Genomic DNA, 22,424 nt, shown 5'->3' on the forward strand with positions numbered 1-22,424 from the left:
ATAATCAACCGCGTTGCGCTGCGCTGCGGCTAACGCAGCGCAATTATCAGGATTCGACATCAATCTCTCGACGCTTGAGTTAATTTAGAAAATAATACAGATATTAGTGCTTATCGCGACCTGTCGCAAACGTCGTGGCAAGTGTCGTTCAACTTACGACAAAAGTGTTTACAATAATAATAACAATGCTGGCAATAACGGGCGATCATAATTGCTACGAAGTAGAGCGCCGTGGCGGAAGCGTTTTCGATGACGCGCATTTGCCGCACTCCAGAGTGCGAGAACCGCAAATTTGCGAATGCGCATTCAATGCACTTGAGCTTGCACGCGGACTCCCACGCGCATCCGCGCCGACTACGGCGTTCGCGGATGTAGAAACAACGGATTGGGCGGATACGGGCCGGTGAGAAACTATTGGAAAAACGTAGAAAAAGCCCAAATACGCGTTACATGTACTCGATGATAATGTAGTGGCCGTGCGATCGCTAATCAACTCGAAATTACGTAGCGCTGCGAAATTTCTGCAAAATGGCGTGAATTGTGTCATTGCGCTTTAGCGCGATTAAACAGTGTCTTTTCGCTCGAAAACCGGCGCATTCGCCGTACTCGGCAAACCGAAACGAGCATGATGCACTTTCCAACCATTGTGCTTTCATATAAAAGAAAAGAGCAATTTATTTGCAAAATGATTTTGTCCGCGCAAATTTTATGAAATTACATTTATTGCGAAGTTAAATAGATATTTCAAAAATAATCCGTAGTCACGAATCGAATCTAATCTGTTAAATAACATTTACCTGAGATTTACTTTTGCTCTCTGTCGACGAAACATTTTATTTGGGAATAAGCAAAACAAAGCCTCTAATTTTTAGTAGACTCCTAAGAGAAATCATGCCGGTGTTCGTGCAGTCGACTAAGAAAAATACTGTCTCTCCGCCCGTGGGAATAAAGCGAGTCGTGATGTTTATCCTTCGCTTTTGGGAAAAGCTCGAATTGCGTCCGTTGTGCTTTTCATGAAGCGGTGCTGAAGCAAGATAAGAAAGTTATTTCGTAAAATACACTTTTAAGTCGCATCTTTATATTTTAACATGTAAATGTTCGCGAGTGACGGATGCATGTTATGCGAAACGTAGCGTACGGATAAATCTTTTAGAGGATCTATATGTTAATAAAATATTTTAATCCCTCCAAACTTGGAGATGCTTCTGAAAGTATCCTGTCGGTGGACTACTGATATACGTTTCCTGACAGACGATCTACATAACTCTTTCTGAAAGATCGAACTATATATTTCCCCCGCGATGCACACAAATATTCTCAAATACAAATAAATATTTCACCATGTTAAAATGTGTGTCGGTAAAAGGCAGAATGTTTTTAATTTCACGCCTTGTTTGTTTTTTCCCCTTTATTTATATCAAAATATATCTACGTAAAATAACCAATATTGAGAATCCGTGTTACAATGTTTCGTAATTTGAAAATCTATCGCCCCATATTCTCAACGAAAATATATGTTATATATGTGCTGCCAATATATCCCGGCGATTCAGAGATTGTCCACGAGTGAAAAATGAAGCGCGTTACTTTTATGCATTTTGAATTATTGTAGCCTCGACAGCCCTTTCTCAAAAACGTTCGCCCTGAAAACTCGTTACATTCATGAAAACCATTAATTAACGCAGGTGCAAACAATTAATTTAACTTTTCGATTGTTGAGCAGATCCATCCAAATTTTAATTTATGAAGATATATCACTGAAGAAAATTATACGCGTGATAAAAACCTTAATAAATCTATAGAAAAGTCAATATTATTAATTAGTATTAATTTCCATCGCGCCAATCAACAGTGCTGACCGAGTGTATTTGGCAAAGTTCTTTTCACGGAGATATGTTATAATTAACAATGAGCACAGGTTGCATCTAACAACATCAACGCAAACTTTTGAATGCCCGCGAGAGTAGAGAAATCCGCGCAGTATTCGTTCCAGTTTACCGAAACATATGCGGCAAATATACCGACGACGACATTGCGAATCACGACGTACACCTAAGTTAGCTCCAGCTACTGTCCTCCGGGAGTCGATAGACAATACCAAGCGGCGAACATTCAAAAGCAGAACTGACAAAACGGAACAAGCTGATATTACTCGCCCGAGTTTTCGTACCCTTTGCTCGCAATTTTCTCTCGGCTCGGTGTATTGAAGATAAGCGTATTTAAGATAAGGCCTTTAGAGGCGCGCCCGCGCGAATGTCCGTGTCGTATACGGTTTCACGTTATTGAACACGTGCAATGCGAATTTAGACAAACATGCAAAATTTTTGTGCCATCGTTTTGGGAGCTCGTGTGTTTTCGAGCGAATAACTCGCAACAATCCGAATAGGACGCAATGTCTGATGGGATAGCATAACCCGAGGCTACGGTCACTGCATACGTGGAATGGATTAGCTCTATTCCACCAAATAATATAGATAACACGAAAAATATGAGATATGTGGAAAATGTTTTGCATTTTCCATACATGCGGGTAATATCTGTTTACGAACGTGGAACGCGAGAATATAAATATGTCATAACTCCACTAATTTTTTGATAAAAAGAATATCGATAAATATATTTTGTTAGCATGATAAATTTTAATCGAATTATCAACTCGCTGATGCATATAGTGCACCATTTGTTAATTTGTGAATATCTAAAGATAATTGATAAATTTTTAAAATTAAAAACTAATTTAGTTAAAATGTCGAGTAATTTGGTTTGCTAGGACCGTGATTGGTAGAAGTGGTTTTCGTAGATTGCTTTTTTGATTAAAATCTCAATTTTTTAAAAATAATCAACTAATGTTTAGCACTATATAGTACGCGCTCTGCTTAAATTCATATGTCGCGTCCGTCTGCTCGCGCGTGACAACTTCGTCAACGTCTGCCCTATTTTCAGCACGCGCCTACCGACTTAATTACTATTATCGTCCGCGTTGATTCGATAGAAACAATTTTGATAATGGCGGTTCGTTACCGGGGCGCTCTGAAATTTCGCGCCGCAAGAAATTCCATAGCTCCGGGCGACCGGCGCGCTCGTCAACCCGATCACGTGCCGTTCCACGAGACGACCGCTTTGTTGTCTGAAAATCCGACTAATGAAGTCTCGTTAAATCGGCAGGATCGATATCACGGTTCGCGCGGACACCGACACGTCCGTGAATTCAGTCGACGCATCCCGGCGAACAATAACGGTAATATTAATAATAGTTATGGTAGCGAAATATCGGCGCGCAACAACCGTGTTGCCCATTAACGGCAATATTGTCAACGAAATTCATTGCAAGGTTTCGTACTGCAAGTAAAGTGCAATAATTAATGACATTTGCATGGACGTACGGTGGGGTTTCGTCATCGCTATCAGCTCGCGATCATTAAATCAATTACGGGAACGTAATAACCAGAGTATAACGCTACGCAGAACGGCAGAAAAAAAAAATAGTTCAAACATCGAGTATACCAAACATCGCTCGCGACTGATATTTTCGGAGCAATTACCGTCAAAAACGGCATAGAACAGCCAATTCTCTAACAAGGCCGATGTTACAGTCATTAACGTTTCAATTAAGCTATATACGCTTCTATTCATTAAAACCTCTATACGGAAATTCTATAGAGTTACGTAACAAAGTACATCTATGATGAATTAATGTGTAATCATTAGTCGATAACATATATGATAGCCAATAAATCAATTACATTACCAATTGCATAAAGGCAAAGTCTGAATTGCTTCTTTACACGTTTTGGCAATCCCTAAATTACTACAATATCTGTGTCCTCCTCTCTGTCTCTTTCTCTCGATCATGCTTTTCTTCGAATACAAATAGTTCGCGCGGGAAATATTAATTACCGCGTGTTTAATTTACCAGCTTTGATCCCGATAGCATCGTCATCCCGATGGCGAATCCGGCATCGCCCCTTCCGGTTCTCTCCTCTTAAAATAAAAAAGCGCACACCTCGAAGCATACCAAATTGGAAGATACGAGATTACGCTCACTCCACTATCAATTATACAATATTCCCGCGCACAGCGCGCAGATTTAATCTGGAGCGTCAGCCAATGGGCATCGCCACTACGTGACCGAGCAAAATTAGCCCGCATTGGAAATTATAAATATCACGGAACGCTACGGGGCTCCCTCGCGATTCCCCAATATCGGCGAAGGCAACGGTGAAGGCGCAGATGTCGTTTGTGACATCAGGTATACGCATTGTCTATCGGTCGAACGCGCTTTCATTTAATCCATACAGTATTTTCACATAATCGCTACAGTAAAAACTACTATAAAAGCTATGTTTGGAAATATGTTACATAATTTCGAAGGAAAAAGTCAAAATTAACCGCTTGAGATCTCGTGGTAACAAAGAAAATAACGATATTTATGTCGCACCAAATGCGCGAAAATGAACGTGTCGTCACCGGATGGCGTTAATTTGGATTGTATCTATTAAAAAAAGTGAACTTATGACATTCTTTCGAATACAGCTTTTTTTAATTGCTCCTATAATACCCGTTGAAAGGAGAAACGATCGGATTAAATTTCCATAATGAAAACGTCAAGTAAAACCAAAGAGAAAATCAGAGGCAACTAATTCTGGATTGGATTAAATATGCTGCAGTGCACTTTAAGCGTGTTAATTTTTAACAATACATTACAGCGCTTTCCGCAAAAATAACCAGCCATGAAACGTTATCTTATTTTCCCTTTATTTATCTGGATGGATATAGCAATGCAAATATTGCAGTTACACCATACTTCATTCTCATAGCTTTTTAAAGACTACATCATTCAGTGACACCGTCAGGGTGGCAACATCATTTGTCATGTATTCCGATGCGGAGTGCCGGGGCGATGCGGATCATATGGAATCGGAGGGGAGTCTCGAAGCAGCTGCGCGTTTCCTCTAGATGCGTGTTACGTTGTCATCTCGCACGCATAAACTTGAGCGATGACGCCTATCGGACGTATCACCCTAGTTACTGCGAGCATCAGTCATCCGCTATAATACCCTAACACATTACTATCGCAATTACCCCCGTTTTCCGATGTTTCTGCGAACTAACGAGTACAAACGCGAAATTGAATCCGTGATCCTGAAATTGTTCAGATCCCATCTTGGCGCGTGTTAAATTAAGAAATACGTTTTTCATTCACGATTGCCGCATAGAGCCAGAGTCGTAAATGACCGGCTTGCGCGGCGTTAATTCGTCGCGAATTACAGTGAGAATTTAATTGAGTGATAACCGCAGCTCCTTCCCGATCGACGAAACCCGACCCGATCTCTCTCGGTCTCGTAATAACCCGGTTGAATTCTAGACCGTCGACGACAGATTTACGGAGAAAAAGAAAATGCATCGTAATATAGCCCGCGCCGCAATAACATTCTGTTAACGCGGGACGTTCGATGAAAATGTAGATAACGTTCTCGGTAAAAGAAGCTCGCGCGCACCCTTTTTCCCGCCTCTCGCTCTCTTTCTTGCTGCAAAATTGTGATTTATGAACCGCGATTACGCCAATTAATTTCCTGAAAAATTACTGCGCCCAGCGCGAACAGGCCAAAGCACTTTAATAACGAGCGCAACGGATTATGTCGGGGACAATTTTATGTTGAAATTTGCTTTCCTCACGAGTACAAGTTCTAACGTGCATGAGCGTGGCTTGGTTCTTCTCAAAGCTTCGTATAAACGAGCGTTCTTTTAAATTGCGTGTTTGCACGGGAGAAAGATGGCTCGGACGTTACAAAATCATACAGTTGGCTTGACTTCGTCCTTTGAACTTAATCGTCATTACATCCAGAATGCTAAGAATGCCAAGAATGCTCAAACTGCTACGCGCGGCATTCTTTCTAAAAAAAAAAAAAAACGTCCAAGCTGTATCTCCTTTCTAAGTAAAGCAATTAGCATCGTTACATTATCGATGAACTTCGACCGCGTGTTGAAACTCGGATAATAGTATTACAAGCTGCTTAAGCAAACGCAAGTTTAATTAGAATAAAATTATATTCTCGAGTTTCCATTATAATAAACTTTAAGACTCATGTTAATCCTTATGAGAATATTATAGATCATTAGTTCCATAATGCACTGCTACTCGTATATAACAGAAGTTATTCTCTTTATTAGCATATTTTTTATTAAACTTCCTATACTCATCTTCTTATATTACTGTAAACTTTTATTTCCATATTACAAAATCTTATTAAATCTAATGAATTATTCATAATTTTATTATTAATTATAAAATTATAAATTCTTTATCGTTCGATTATATCTCGAATCTGACGCGCTTAAAAAGCTTAAACCGGATAGACGCAAGCTCGAAATTGCTTACGGGGAAGCGAAGCGGCAGCGGCACCGGACGATGCCACACTCCTCAATTAAAGATAGCATCGAGCATACGTCGCACCTAGGCGCGCATTGGAATTGCAGGACCGGGATTTACGCGGTTTTCAGAACGTGGCGCACGTAGCGCCCGAAAGATGCAATTATACGTGGATATCCGCCGGTGGAGCAGCCATCTCTATGCCACTCGGGCGTGTTCATGTGTGCAAACGATGCGCACTCGCGTGAGCGCGGTGAACGCCGATGCACGCCGGTTGCATGTAAACCCCGGAAGCTACGCCGTGCATACACGTGGAAAATATATGCAAATATACATATACGTATATTTCGGGTACGTAGACCCAGTTACGGCGACACACGTATACGTGTATGCACGCGCGTCACATATACGCGTGTCGAGTACGCAGCAGTTCCTGCAAACACTCACATACATATATAGTTGTGTACATACATAAATATATGTAGGATGTCCTCGCGTTGTATTGTCGTGCGTGCACGCACGCTCTAACTGCATTTCCATGCATTCGCGATTTGCTCTCGCAGATAGAGACCACCTTCAATTATGTGACCACTCAAACCCTTTTTACGTACGGCATAACCGTTTTCTCAAACTGCCGACCGACATTCGTCCGGCAATTTTCATCGCAAATGCACACCTCTGCGCAAATGTATGTACTATAATTTTTACATGCACACATATTGATCGCAACATTTGAAAAAGTATGCTTTATCTGATTCAAGAAGATTGTTACATTTTACCATAAATGTATATTATAATGCAGTGTTATATTTTACGCGGCACAATATTATTCGATAACATAGAAAGATAATTAGAGACACAGAAAAATAGATCGACATATTTGAAATGTATGTGTCGCACTTATCATTTAGACAACAATGAATATAATTCTTCAGCGATGGCGCATGCACTTGGTTGAACTGTAAATAATCGTCGACGCCAAAATTCACCATGATTTACGATTCGTATCGGGTATATTTTTCTCGCAGAGTACGAATATATTTGTGTCTCTGCGATAGCAAAATGATGTACGATAAAACATGGTTTGAAATTAATTTATAAATGGTCTTTTTAGATACTGCAATATTTATAGAGCAGTAATAATTAGATATGCGTTAGATTTATGCGACGCGTGTACAGCGCAACATTGCCGAAAATCCTTCGCCGGATTCGCAGTCGACTGCTTTTTAGCTAAAATTTGAGGGAATGCTATCTCTCATATCATACATTCACAATTATTCCATTTGGATTCATGTCAACACGTCGGCTCATATTGCCCGAAATTTCGAATTGCGTCAGGATTCCACAGTCAGACGAGTCCGCGCAATGCTATTCGTACGTCAAGAGACCTCGCAGGCTGAAAACGCGGGCGAACGCAGCATGCGAAACTTCCATCCGTGCCGGTGTTCGCGCATCCCCTCGCGAATTACTCCAACAGCGAACGCGCACGACGTTTGCTCCTTCCGCTTTCCCCTACTCATTCGAATGAAATTACCGATATTATCGTTCGCATGGAAAGAGGAGGAGAGCGTGCCGCCTCGCGAGAGTACGGAAGGACGCGCGCTTCATATTCATGGTAATTGCCGGGGCTGGGCGCGAGACGTGCCGGGCGTAGTTTATAATTAATTCATTGGATTAAATTTTACGCCGTGTACCTAGTATGCATTACCTGCGTCCCCGTGCGGCACCGCTGGTTGCACCGCCGCCGATGCAATGGCGCGCTTCCCTCTCGCGCGTGACCTCTATCTCTCTCTGTCTCTCTCTCTCTCTCCGACGACCACCACACTTCCAAACCGCCACCGGCGATATTACCGCCGCCGTACCTTCGGCATCACCTTTTTCTCACTCTATACGTACTCGCCTAACACGGAATTCCCCGCAGCATTACTTCGTCGCTCCCTCTTTCCCCCCTTCTTTCCTTTTTTCCGCAGTGGAAATTCTTATTTCTTAGCAAAAACATGAAGGGAAAAAAGCGCGATATTCTGGACGGAGATGGGAAAAGATAAACTAAACTTTTGCGGATAAACATGAAAATGCTAGTCAGGTAAAAAGAAGAGAGCGTGAGAAATGGAAGAGTAGCTGATTAAAAGCGAGATATGTAGAGAAACGCGTTTATGAATATTTTTGAGCGAGAGATGGAATGCGCGGGGAGAAAAGTTCTCTTCTTAATACGCGTGCACTTACGTGCGTAACCGTATCTCTTGAGAGGCATTGGTACGCCTAAATTAAATCACGAATACCCATAGCATCGCGCTCGCAGCTCTTCCTGTCTCTTTCTGACAAACCACCCACACCCGTCCTCGACACGGTGCGTTCCCAAGAGGAATACAGCAAGAGAGCGAATTACGGAAGTTCGTCGCACGGGGTTGAAGTTTCACTTCGACGAAACGAGTCGGTCGCTCGTTCGCGCGAAGAGATGCGCATGAGAGAGGCGGATAGAGAGAGCGGCTTGGAGCACGCGAAAGCTTAGACGCGACCGGCTCCGAAGGCTGGCAGTGAAACGAAGGAGAGTGGCGAGACTGAAAGGGTAGATGGTTCGGTTTTCGATGCGTCTAAAATGGTTCCAATGCTCGTAAAATCTTCATCCCCGCGACGTAAAAGGAGCCAGTTCGATCGCCGTGCGCGACGCTCGACAAGCGCGATGCAAATCGATCGATTTTGTTCCGCAGACGAGCCACGAATCTTGGTATTTTGAGGGTTGAAGATCGATCGCATTGAATCTCGGATCACTGTTACTGACGTCGAACGTCGGTTTCATTCTCGTTCGAATCGCAGGAATTCTCCGTCTCCCTCTTTCTCCGCAATACGACAGAAACGGCGCTCCATTTCGACGCGCTTAATTACTTATTTATAGGATGTAGTTAGTCTTCATTCTCTCAGGATGTCGTAATCTTGAAGTTATTCCCGTAAGATTGTATGCACGCTGTTCCTGACAAAGTACAATATATATCATGGAAAATTTAAATCTTTACAAGAAAAAATTCCCAAGGATATAAATGTAAAGATCGTTTATAAATAATCGGAGAAAATTTTATATTGATTAAAGTAATCCGAATAAACGATCGAGAGATTGTATCGATGCGCGGCGTAAACTCGTTGCAACACCACAAGTTCTTCGCATTACCGTCGGAACACGGAAAACGCCCGACACAAGGATTGTGTTTTGGAAATTTCTACGAGCGGAGTGCCGCCGGCGTACTACTCGCCTTAATAAAGTCGGCACGGTCGTGGAGAAGGTCGGAAGTTCGGACGGCTCGTAAACTTAGACGCTATAAAATTCAACCTGTTTGCCCGCAGGAGAGACATAAATAAATCATGCGTTCATGTAAATCAGCCGAAACCGTTTGCGAACTCGCGAAGTTGGATATGTACTGTTCCAAACTACGAAGTGTCAATTCGTATTCTGTATGATCTCCTCTCGCGTGACTTATACCGAAAATTCAGTATCGCAGCAACGGCGATACGATAGAATAATCAATCTCTGGCGAAGAAGGCGGAAATTGTTTTAAGGCGTATTTACGTAAGGAATTATTGTCAAATAAAAATTTCTTTGAAAATTATTTACGTGAGTTTGCTTAACGATATAATTGAATTCTTCAAAGCGAAATAATAGTATAGATTTTTCTTATTTCTTAACAACAAAGGGAAAGTTTATAAGCATGGTTAATAAAAAATTGAATCGCTTTACCGTTGATTTTAAAAGAAAGTTTACAAAAAAGAAAATCCAAAGTTTTATCTCTTTTAAAAAAAATACACGTACAAAATAGGTGTGTGTATATATATATATATATATATATATATATATATATATATATATATATATATAGTCTATTGTATTGTAGCGTCATGTAACTGAGCAAAATCATTTTGGCCACGTAAACGATTTATCACATGCAAAGGATGAAGAAAACAACGCGCGACACGCGGTATCGGATGTGGAGTATCTGAAGCGTTCGTACTTTTTGTTATAGATGCTATTTTGAGAGAATGATTTATGTGACATTAAGGTACACATCACTGCGGAAATTGAGAACCCGAAAAACCGCTCGCCGCTATCGCTGTAAACCGCGCGAAGCTGAAGATCGTGTTCCTTATTCATCGTTCTCTTGCACCACGTCAGCTAATATCGACGGATATAGACTACCAATAAGAGAATATAAAAACAGATCAACCGGCGTGGTGTATTTTTAATACAAAACGCTTATTCGAAACAACCGCAGTTCCTTGCGGAACTCAACGTCTCGAAAATATGAGAAAATAAAATCACAATTGCATTCCATTACTGGAAATCTGTTTTCGCAGATATTGAAACCGCCTGAAAAATGAGACATCAATCACTTTTTAGTTGAAATAACTTTTCTGTTTTTGCGACGACATCTTACGATTTTTGATTTAAGATCGCATATGAGCAGTAAATCGCGTAATGGTGAAATGAAGTGAAAGACTGTACGCGTCAAATCGTTATATTAACGTCGGACAAAGAATAAACGATAGTAAATGTCGCTTCACTTCAACCATGCAAATACTGTTGAAACAGTCCTAGAAACGGAGAAAAGCTAGTAGAAGCCTCGTCGACAAAGCGCCGCACTCGACTCGGTGAGCGTTATGGAAGCGGAGTTACTTGGCAAGCTGGTACCGCGACGTCCCTTTCCAACTTCATTCAGTCTTCCCTGGAGCATTTTCTCCGAAGATCTCCTGTAAGTTTGTAATGCAAATAGATTTCCAGCGATCCGATTCGTTCTGCTCGTCGAGAGAAACTCACCCGACGTATTCTTTTATTATTTAAAGCCTCGGCTAATCCAGGCTTATTCTATGTTTACGATAATACAAATGATTGCACTGACTAAACAGATGTAAAATCTAATTAAGAAAAACAACAATCGCGTGTTATTTGTAAATTGTGAAGTTAATTCTAGCACGTAGCGTTTAAAAAGTAATAGCAAATTAAACAGAAACATCAATAAATTAAAAATTCAATTCTGGAACTAGAGCGATTTTTAGTTTCGAGTTGAAACACGAAGTGACATCTTGAAAGGAAAAAAAAATGAGTTTAGTTAGAAAGTTGCCTCCAACTTCTGCGGAAGTTTATTATCGAGACCTGGTGGGAAAAGCGAGATTAGCGATGTCAGTTTTCCTATCGTCCTTGAATTTCAACACATTAAACTCGACGGAGCACGGTGGAGGAATTTTCTAAAATGTCACTTGAAGCCGCCTCTTTGTTTCACGTACCCGACTGTCACGAATTCCTTTCTATTTGCGTTACCTAAACGTACAGAGAGAAACTTACTCCTGTAACAATGATATTTCGCTTTCACGCAAAGGGAAACACGCGACCCATGTGATCCGCTTATAAATGCGCATATTTTCGTGCGTAATTCTTTTGACAGAAGAACGAGATAAAGTCGACGGCGAAAAACATTTCTTCATTAAATGAGTAATTTCATTTCATTTAATACGAGAGTCGGTCTGCACGTTATTTGCAATTAAGTAAATATTCTGAAGTTAAAAATCCAATAAAGGACTGCGCGTACTAGTTAACATATAGAGATATACTTTTCACATTTTTCTTGCCAAGTTAAGTGGTTTCGCGAATGTCTTTTTACCTTCAACACCCTGTTTCGCAAATGCGATAACAACGAGGTGATATTATCGCGAGCGAGTAATATCAACTTTCGAAAGCGCTCTCAACAATTGCTTGGGTTCTCTATGTCATCCACTTCTGTCGAGTCCTCGAAGCTCACATACTAGGTGCGCAATTAAGTTTCCGGGTTTTTTTTTATCAATGCAAAATGGAAAATTTCAAGAGAAATACAAAAAACGGTTTATTCAAAGTATCGTCCCTCGCTAGCTACACATTTTTGCCATCTCTCTGGCAATACATGAATACCGCGACGATAAAACGACGCGTCTTTGCATCGAAACCATTTATCCAATCAGTTTTGCACTTCTTCGAAATTGGCCAAGTGTAGCCCAGCTAAGCCATGTGCCATCGACCGGAACAAGTGATAATTGGAAGGGGCCAGGTCTGGTGAATACAGCGGGTGCGGTAGCAGATCCCATTTCAGCGTTTTGATGGTGTCCTGGACGATGGAAGTGCGATGGCACGGAACGTTGTCGTGCTGCAATATCACTCGTTCGTGTCTCGTGTCCCATTCTGGCCGTTTTTCGAGCAATGCATGGTTCAAATTTATCAGTTGTTGTTGTCTTGTGTTTGCGTATCATTTTCATCCAATAACGCTTGCAGATCGGCGTCCTCAAATGTTTTTGGTCTTCCGGAGCGCTCCTTGTCCTCAGTGTCGAAATCGCCATTTCTAAAGCGTTTAAACCAATCTTCACAAGTAGTTTTCGATTGTGCATGTTCGCCGTAGGCTTTCTCAAGCAAACGGCGTGCTTCAGCTGCATTTTCTTTCAAGTTGAAGCAGAAAAGCAAAGCTTCCCGCAAATGCTGTTTATTTGGCACAAAACTCGACATCTTTATTGTTAGAAAAAATATTTTTGCGTTGCAATATGTGTTGGTATTATGACTGGTTATTGTTGACAGATGTCCAAGTTAATAAAAAAACACAACTTTAGACATGTATATCGACTACATGTATCGTTAGCGCCATTCATGTGTGAAACCCGGAAACTTAGTTGCGCACCTAGTAACTCGTAGACGCTTGTATGGTTTTGCTACGTATGTAAATGCGGGAGGATGGAAAGCGTGAGAGGGGCGAGCGCGGGTTTAACCACAAAAGCTAAAGATCCAATATCGCGGAGCTCGCGGACTTATCGAAATCGCGCGGTAGAATTGAGTCCTCGTAAACCGTGCGCGACTGCATCGTAAGCAGCCCGGCCCGTTGCGAAGGAACCTATCAAGCGGAACTCTCGAGGACCGGAAACAGGTCTGACTGGTAAAGAGGTTCGCTGACAAGACGTCACGCTACGCGATCGTTGCCTCGCGGAAAGCGAGGTGACTCATCGAGCGAGCTTTCGGTGCTTTCTAACTTGTATTTCCGAAGTACCTGAGGAGGGACGCCACGTTGCTTCGCTCCGCGTATTCAGCTCGGGGGAGGAAAAACACGGCGACACAGTTTTATCGAACGTCGGTTATCAAACTCGGTACGTAAAACTTTAACAGGCCAGTCGAGCCAAACGGTTTCGATACCGGCGAAAAAGATTCGCTTTGTGCTTTTGGTGGAGACAAAGAAGCGGAAGAGGAAAAGAGAGTTGAACAACAATTGGAGGGAATGATGCTCGTTTTTTTATATCTTATAATATTTAACGTAATATGAGTCACTTTATGATTTATCAGGGGATATAAATTATTTATCATCTTTTCGACTGTAATTATGATTGATACAATATACTCGTTTCATATCAATCAATTAATATGTATTTTTGCAATAAAAAAGAATCTATATTACAGATTCTCAATGTGCCATTATTATGGCACAAATGACAATTCTAATGCAAATTGAATTATATAATGATCATCATAATATAAACAAATGTATATTGCGTCATAAAACTGGAACCGAAATATTCCCAATTCGAACCGAGTAGCACGCAGATCGCGACAATTCGACAAAATCGATTGTGGCAATTGATGTTACGATACGAGTCATGACTGTAACTTTACTGCTCCCAAGAGAAATGGCTGCGAACCGACGTTTATGCAAACAACGGTACACTTCCGTGAGATGAAAGTTGAGCCAATGCAATCGAACCGATCGTTAGTGACAGGCTCGCTCCAAGTTTCATTTTTCACGAATGCGGGCTGATTAAGCGCGATCCCTGAACTAGTCAAAGTTCCCAAGACGATTACGGTGCGGTATCGTGGGATTCGAACGACGCATTGAGCGGATCGAACAAGGGCGATAATGGCGGATTGTCGAGTGGATAGCAGTCATCTGTGTTCATCGAACGATAATAGAATATAATCGGAATGCGGCGGCCGCCGTAGCGACGAGATGAGGATGGCGGTTATTCCTCCGTGTGATACGGCATCTCAGGCTTTACGATAGTCGTAGTCGGCTATCTGCAATAGTCGTTAAGCTCGTTAACGTGAAATAATGTTTACAATTGCGAAGATAATAATCTATCTCGTTTGAAAACATACGCTGACGTACTTGTAACGATGACTTTGTACAATTATCACTATTTTTCCCTCGATTTTTTTTCATCGCTATGCTTTGTACGCGCACGAGCTATTTTTTTGGAGCAAACTGTAATTTACACTGTAATTCTGTATTTACTCTTCACGTTTTTCGGGAAGCCGCAAATGTTTCAAATCAAAGCTGAACGATAGCCAAACGATTATCTAGACGTAATAAAGAGTACCTGTCGTGCTTTGAATGTGAAAAAGAGTAGAGACGATTGTACTGCTGAAAAGTGGTGCACACAATAACGTCGATTGTCAGCCATTAAGTGTGGCTGGATTGTCCGTTTGTTTCGCGATCAGCCAATGTGACGTCACTTTTTCCTCACGAAAGGCTCGTTATACAGGCAAACTTACTGCAGTTTTTTCTGCACTACTTTCTCTTGTGAAACCGATAATAAATCGATTTTTACCGCGTACAAATATTGCGCAATGTAATAACATTGATTCAAATATCATGCGTGAAAATTGTCAAGGTATAAAATTCAGGCTGAGATTTATTCTTTTCAATATTTAACATTCTATTCAATATTTAGAATGAAATGATACATATTACTAATTTATATATTATTCGATATTTAAAGTGTTATCGCCGGGAATCGTGCTTTCAGCGATTATATTAAATAACGCGATATGGAGAGATACCAATAAATTCAAAAAATGTGTCAGTATTTAAAAACTCAATCATATCATCAATTTGTTATAAAAATATACGAGAAAAATGAATGGAATCAAATGTAACGTGAATTAAAATATTTTATTAATTCCTCGATTCTTGAACTCTCAAAAACCCGCTAAACGATTGTGTTATTTTGATTGAATTTGCGATTTAATAGAGAAATAAATAATGGAAAAATTTTTATCCACGGCGTGTGAACAATGATGCAATGTTTATACAGATCGTCTTAAGTGCAGGAGTTGCGCCGAGAAAATTTATTTGATATCACCCTCCAGTCTCGCGCAGAATAATTCTCTCATGCTACAAAGTGTAGACTAGCAGTTACACAATCCGCGCCCCTGGCACGCCGTCGCTTGTCTTCCTTAAGGACCCTCCCTTCAGAAATCAAATCACTTTTATATCATCATGAATCCTAAAGCGAATAAAACTTTTACTGCCGGCATAAACTCTCTCGTCGTACGACAATTGCTGTATTCAGTTAACGTTTTGATATTAAGTTATCCGCACCAATCACACGGTGAACATAAGTAAACTGGTTGTAAACGGCACCGCGCATATCCGGCTTTATGACGTATAATTCTTTGCTTTATGCACGCCGTTGTTTTATGCGCGAAATGAAATAAATATAGCATTATCGGTAATCAGAGTGCTCAACGCGCACATACATGTTAAGCGAATGCTTTGTTCCTGTTCTTATTATGATTAAACCAAGAAACAATGGTTATTCTCAGGTCCGTATGTATTGCACATGCGGGCGAAGCCAAACTATAATTTAATTAAATTTATCATTCTGTAAATGTGCTGTATTTTTTCAGGCTTAAAATATCTCGACGAATTGCCGGAAGATCCGAGCTACGAAGGCGGCATTACGTTCTCTCCGAATCTTTGAGACCGTCGTGACGATCTTAATTCCGCGGCGGATTTCGGAAGTTCCTTCTAAGCCTCCGTCTGGAAATTGTGTACAATAGGCTGGTAAGTCCTAAAAGACTTTAGTATTATCTATGAAACTTAAAGCGAAGTAGAGCTCGTTATATTCCCGCAAATTATGTCGATCTATTATATCGAATATTCAGCGCGGACAATCATTCAGACAATAGAATTCAATAATTAACTTGACAAATTAACGGGCGATAATGAGCGCTAATTAGAACGAAGTCGCTGCGATAACATTACGAAGTAATGTACATGGATACGCATCAATACAGAAATTCTATTGATAATTCATTGGTTAATATGCACCTTATAGTAATGCACTGTATCCCATAACATGTTATATTTGCATGTGCGACACGAATCGGTAATATTCATCATTACTACGCCATCGATACACGTTCGATTGACGCTTCGGTATTCACTATTGCCTTGCATTGGTCAGCGACATTGGTGCTCATTTACTATTTGGAAATGCATTTCCAATATATTGCTGTACGTTTGATTAATACGCTTCTCGTGTACGAGAAGTCTCATTAAACAAACGTACGTTATTAGAATGAGCGGTTTATTATACTTCGACTGAAAACGTTAAATTAAAAAAATTAATCTTTCTCTATTGGAATAAAAATGTGGAATATAATATATACGCGTTTGTCGTTCTAATTAATTATATAATCGCAACGTGAAGGCCTATGATATCATATAATATTTTGCACAATACTAATTATTAATCCGTTGAACAATGATAAACTTATCGGCTCGATATATTTATAATCTTCTAACAAAGACTTTAAACAAACGTGAAGAAAAGATTTAATAAGAGCCATAGAATTTCAAATTACGTTTTATTATAAATGAAATTCGACGTAAAGCCGGAGAACCATTGTGTTGAAAGATAATCTGCATTTGAATAATGGGAATTTTGCTGTATTTAATCGTTTACGCATTTTTAATCGACCGTGGAGAGGAAAGAACGGGGATTAAATCCATCGTGAATCGAAGACGGGCATAATCCGATTTGAACGCAATAAAATCTACCTCGGTTAAGACTCGAGTGCTGCGGATTCTCTACGCTCCCTGGGAACTGGGTTAGGCTAGGTACGCGGGTTACGTCGACTCCCAGGGGAGAAGTCGGGGATTCAGAGAGAGAGCCGGGCCGACGACGGTGGTCGGAGATGGATTTTCCCGGGGTCGTACAAAGAGTTTTTTAACCCGCTCTCAAGTTTTCCGACGAGTCTGATCCCTCTCTGTCTTTCGGCGCGCGACGCGCCGCGCGCGTCCGGCAACGGTAAATTTTTCCCTCCGGCGCCATAATCGCGCGGCGGGGATTACCGAAACCGGTGATAACGGCAAATTGCTGGAATGTACGAGGGCGGGCTAATGAACGTAACGTGTACGCCGTTACAACCCCGGATGGTTCGTACAACGCCGCTGCTCGAGGGGAAGTCGATCAATAATTGATCTACTCAAGAAGTGCTCTTCGTAATTCCACTTGTCGGCGAAGCCTATCCTTGACGCGTTCTCGTCGCAGCTTGAGGTCAATCGAGGAAATGCCAGTATCATATTGAATTACCGATTATCAAATGAACTACCTCCCGAATTATGGAGATACTTGCAATATTTATCTTGTCGAGTAATTCAAATACAATTTAATTACTGTATGTTAATAATATTCTGTATTGTTCTTGCAAATCGAGAGGAGAGAGAGAGAGAGAGAGAGAGACCGTGTATACATTTATTTCGCATTTATGTTTTAATTATGTTAATATATTATTCTCCTTTTAAAACAAATGCGTTTAACATAAATAATGTTACAAATTTATTTGATATTATCTTTGTTTTATAGTGGCACATTAAATTATGAAATTATTTAAATTTAATCACAATTATATCTTTTTCTTTTTTGCTTGGGGAAGAGAGAGAGAGAGAGAGAGAGGGAAAAAAAAGATGTAAATACCTATTGTTATTTTAATATATATATTTCCTTTTTTTCTGCTAAAGATTTTTTATCAAAAAAACTTGCCTTTTTAATTTAAATATGCGGAAAAGATAAAAATTTGCATATTACCTATTCAGGAAACGTTCCGCGGAAACACTAGTCCGAGGAATTCTTCTTCGATGAAAAATCTCTAATGACTCGAGTCGTTAATTGTTCCGACTTGGAAAAAAAAAAAACAATCGGTATCGGCTGGGCCAGTAGAACGAGTCGCGCCTAGTCAGACAAAGAGACAGCGCTCCGCGAAATTACATTACGCGCAATATCGGACTGTCTTGGATCGATCGTGACATTTGCATGGAAGCCGTCTATATCGGACAAACAACAATTTTATGACGGTAATCGTCTCAGTCGAATGACTAACGACGGTACTCGTTTCCAGACGCGATTAATTTGGATGGCAGCCTTAATCGATTCCGTGAACAAAATACCATAAAACATTCGCGATGAGTTTAGTAATATTAAACGGCAATTCGTATAATAATACCGGCCTGTAATTATTGATATACGGATTGATTTACAACGCATGATAGTTGTCGAACTCGTAATACTTTTAGCAGATTCGACGAAAGATGACCAAATTATTTACGACGCCGCAATTAAAACTATATGAACATTGTGACGCTTCTCCACGTTAATAGCGTAGTAAATGAATATTTTAAACATTATCAAAAATGAATTTATCTCGCACGACAACTTATGGAGCAAATATGTAAACCAGTTCAGTGTAGAAAGTTATCGATTGACCATCGCAAGTTTTATCATCTCACGTGTTGTCACGATTTAATTATGTTTATCAGTTATTCTATTTCGCTGTGCAATATTAATTTCGTTATTGCGTGTTTGCCGTTAATTCACACCGAAAACTTCACATCACGCAACGTATCTCGCAGCCGGGGTGTATGTGACAAAAAGCGCTCGAACGGATCACCAGTCCATATATGCGGCCCGCGTGCTCGCTGAGGAATCCGCATTCCGGCGGCATAATAATGGAACCGCATAATTGCGTGTTTAGCGTCTCGTCATGAGGTCCAGTCCCGTAGGAGCGGCGCGAGTACGGCACTGCATCGCACTATTTCACAATGATAAATTGACAGCCGACGCATATACGCACCAATGGGAGCGATCGCGCGCGCAAAATGAAATGCCTCTACTCCCAGTTTGCGTCCGTGCAACGCATCAATATGTAAGCACATCGAATATCATAAAAAGAAGATATCAGCATTAATATTACAATTTTGATAGCTGATAACAATTTTTTATGCTCATACATTGATTACAAAATACGAAGAAAAAATAAAGAGAACGTAACGTGGTTATAATAAAAGAAATTGATAAATAGCTGCAAATATAAATTGAACTAATTGATTTTGTATAAATTTAAGCAATGTTCTACAGATGTTTAAAAAATAATTTTAAGAAAGGCAATGAAAAGAAGAGGGATTTCTCGTACAATTAAGAGAATTGTCTCACAATTCGGAAAAGAATAAATTCTGCATTAGAAAAAAAAAACGCTATTTTTGACGTATTTAAATTGTTGCGTTTCTGACTAGTATGCAAAACCCGATCGACGAGCGTAATGTGATTTAGTATCACTCTCGTGTACATACGAACGTCACACGAAGGTAAATACACGAATATTCCATGTGCGTTTGCACGATGCGATGAATTCGCGAGCGAGCGAGCGAGCGAGCGAACGCGACGGACGCGAAAAAGTTGAACGCGGAAACGATAGGACAAATTAGTCTAATAGACAAAAAACGCGGAACTCGCACTAGAATCAATTAGTTGCGCACGAATGACGCGCGTTTTCCCTCTCAATCGTGCGGTACACGCTATCGTCCTTTCTGGCGTGCACACACACACTCACGCGCGCGCGCACGCGTGCGCAATGCTATATACGTGCGTGTTTGTCTTTGACAAACGCGCGACGATGGAAAACAGTGGCGCGTGACGAGGTCAAGTACATCGAAGCGAGCCAAAGAGTGGATAACATCGGCGCACTGCAGTTCGGACCGCACCATTGTGTTGCAAATTGCAAACGCGGATGCGACGCGACGCACGACGACGCACCGCTGTGCCGCTGTTCTCCGGAACGATTTGTTTATGAATGCTCCTTCGCCGCGTTCATACATATTTATCCCGCGACGACATTGATGCGTCCGCGCCCGATCGCCTGTAACTAATTTGATAAATCGACGATATCGCGTCGCAAAGATGTTTTAATGCGAGGTGACATGACGAGAAATTAACAGCTTTTCGGCGGAAAAATGCGCTCGCGTCGCGCGCGCGGTCAACCTATCGATCGGTCCTAGACTTTTTTTTGTGTGAAAAATTGATGAAGTAGCGAGCGCAATTCGGAGCGATTAACTCCACCGAGGCTTGATTGCCATCGCTCTTCGATCGCACGCAGGCCACACGGCTGAGTACACATTGTGTGTGCTGCGGGGCTCGTTTAGTTGCCTTAACACCCCCGATGTAGAAAAATTCATGATGAATAGCTTCCGCTTCGGCAATATTTGAGGCTTTTGATAATACTATCGGAATTTCCGAGAGAATTTCCGCGCGGTTGGAATATACCGTTCGTTTGAATTTCGTTAAGAAAGTGTATTTTTTTTTTTAATCGGGCTTTATTAATAATAGAGAGCAAACGATTATTGCATAAGTATTCATGAATTTTGTATACATTTTTTTAAAGAGGATTGGGTGATGGAAATACATTTCAACTTGAGGTATGAATATGTTTCAAATATTGCAACGTTTTGTTATATAACGGAAAAAATAAAATTCCAGCAAAAAATATTTTATTTCAAAATTTATATTTTTATTTCAAATTGCTTTTAAAACTAACATTTATCAAAATTTATCGGCAAATTTATTTAAGCGACAAAAATACGAATATTTTTCAATTAATTATTGCGCAATTTCACAATATTGCAGCGCATGCAATCCGCTAACTTGCTGCATATTCGACTGACAATTGCCTTTGCAACGCAATTCTGTTGAAATTAACTTTGATTATGCGCCTCGTGCCGTGATTACGGGGATATCTCTGTCGTTAATACAGACAAGTGCTGGCGTAACAACCACGTCTCCCCTTTGAGAACTGCGCCCCTTGATCTTCGATGCGGTCAAGTCGACTAAGTTTCAGCCCCGTCCTCATTTAAATATCCACTGCGCGCAAACTGTCCGCAATCTCCCGGCATGGGATTTCACGATCGAGTAATCGGAGTCCGGGAACTTCGGCGTGAGAACCGCGACCGCTATAGAATTCACGTGCGATCGAATCCGTGTCCGTGAGTTGTCGGGACTAAGAGCCGAGTATCTACCGCGAATGGAAGCGGACCGTGAGTGTCGGGCTCTTTCGGGATACAGCCACCGCGCGTTTAAATAGCGAAACAGCGAAGTTTGAAAGATCAAGACTCAAGAACCCATCTGCAAATTAATTAATTGATTCAATTTCAATCAGTTAGCGCGATACGCAAATATAAACAGGTGCATAGCAACGCAATTCTATTTTTTTTTTTTTTTTTTTACTGAAACGAGAAGACAGATTTCAATTTTATGGAAATTATTTTGTTTTTTTGAAAATTAATGGGAACTTCACGCGACATTTTGTACGGAATTCACGGAGCATCAAAATTTTCAGCGTTAAAGTGTCATATGTCGCGGCGTAGCCGGGCGTGTTGGCGCTCGACCGTGTTAAAAATATGCACAACGATGCGTTTTCCATAGCGTTATAAAAGCCGGCGCAGGACACGCTCATAACCGTCGTTCTTCAGGTTTGTAAGGACCACGAGGCCGGCGCATTAATTATCGTACATTGCGCGTACAAAAGTACGCGTGTACCCGCGGCGGATTCGGTGTAATCTTGTGTAATCGCGCGTATACGCGCGGGATAACGCCAGCCAGTTTCTAGGCCGACATTAGAGTTTACTTGGCGTCCATAGCGGCGGCGTGTTACCTGTCCGGAGTTAATTAACTTAATTAATGGATCGGCCACCCTGTCAGAGTTTGCTCGGCGCTGCCCGCCCCGAGTACGCGACCGAGGCTCGGCAACAAACATCAAAGATAAATCGTCTAAGTTCCGAAGGGAATTATTGAGAAATACACCTCGCGGATAAATAAGCGCAGAGGGGGATGGGGGGGGGGGAATGTCACCGGGCGGAGTTTTAATTTGTCGCAAGATTACCAGGTTTTGTCGCATCGTTTTCAATTCACCATCGGCATCGGTTCACAGAGTTCGAATTTATTTTATTTTACAGTT

The 22,424-nt window shown here is 41.0% G+C and overlaps 2 protein-coding genes across 4 annotated transcripts in view; one reads left to right on the plus strand and one right to left on the minus strand.

Annotated features, from left to right (window-relative positions):
* LOC105670036 (zwei Ig domain protein zig-8) overlaps nucleotides 1-22,424 on the plus strand; it is a 265,129-nt gene that overhangs the window by 196,630 nt on the left and 46,075 nt on the right. The window contains exon 2 of one of the 3 annotated variants that reach the window (XM_012363332.2): nucleotides 16,044-16,200. The exons of the other annotated variants lie outside the window; for them this stretch is intronic. The gene's annotated coding sequence lies outside the window, so the exon portion shown is untranslated. The remainder of the gene's footprint in view (nucleotides 1-16,043; nucleotides 16,201-22,424) is intronic. 3 annotated transcript variants of the gene reach the window in all.
* LOC105670037 (zwei Ig domain protein zig-8-like) overlaps nucleotides 1-22,424 on the minus strand; it is a 235,366-nt gene that overhangs the window by 131,747 nt on the left and 81,195 nt on the right. The window lies entirely within an intron of this gene.

Source organism: Linepithema humile, chromosome 7 (assembly GCF_040581485.1).
Source record: "Linepithema humile isolate Giens D197 chromosome 7, Lhum_UNIL_v1.0, whole genome shotgun sequence".
Lineage (NCBI taxonomy): Eukaryota > Metazoa > Arthropoda > Insecta > Hymenoptera > Formicidae > Linepithema > Linepithema humile.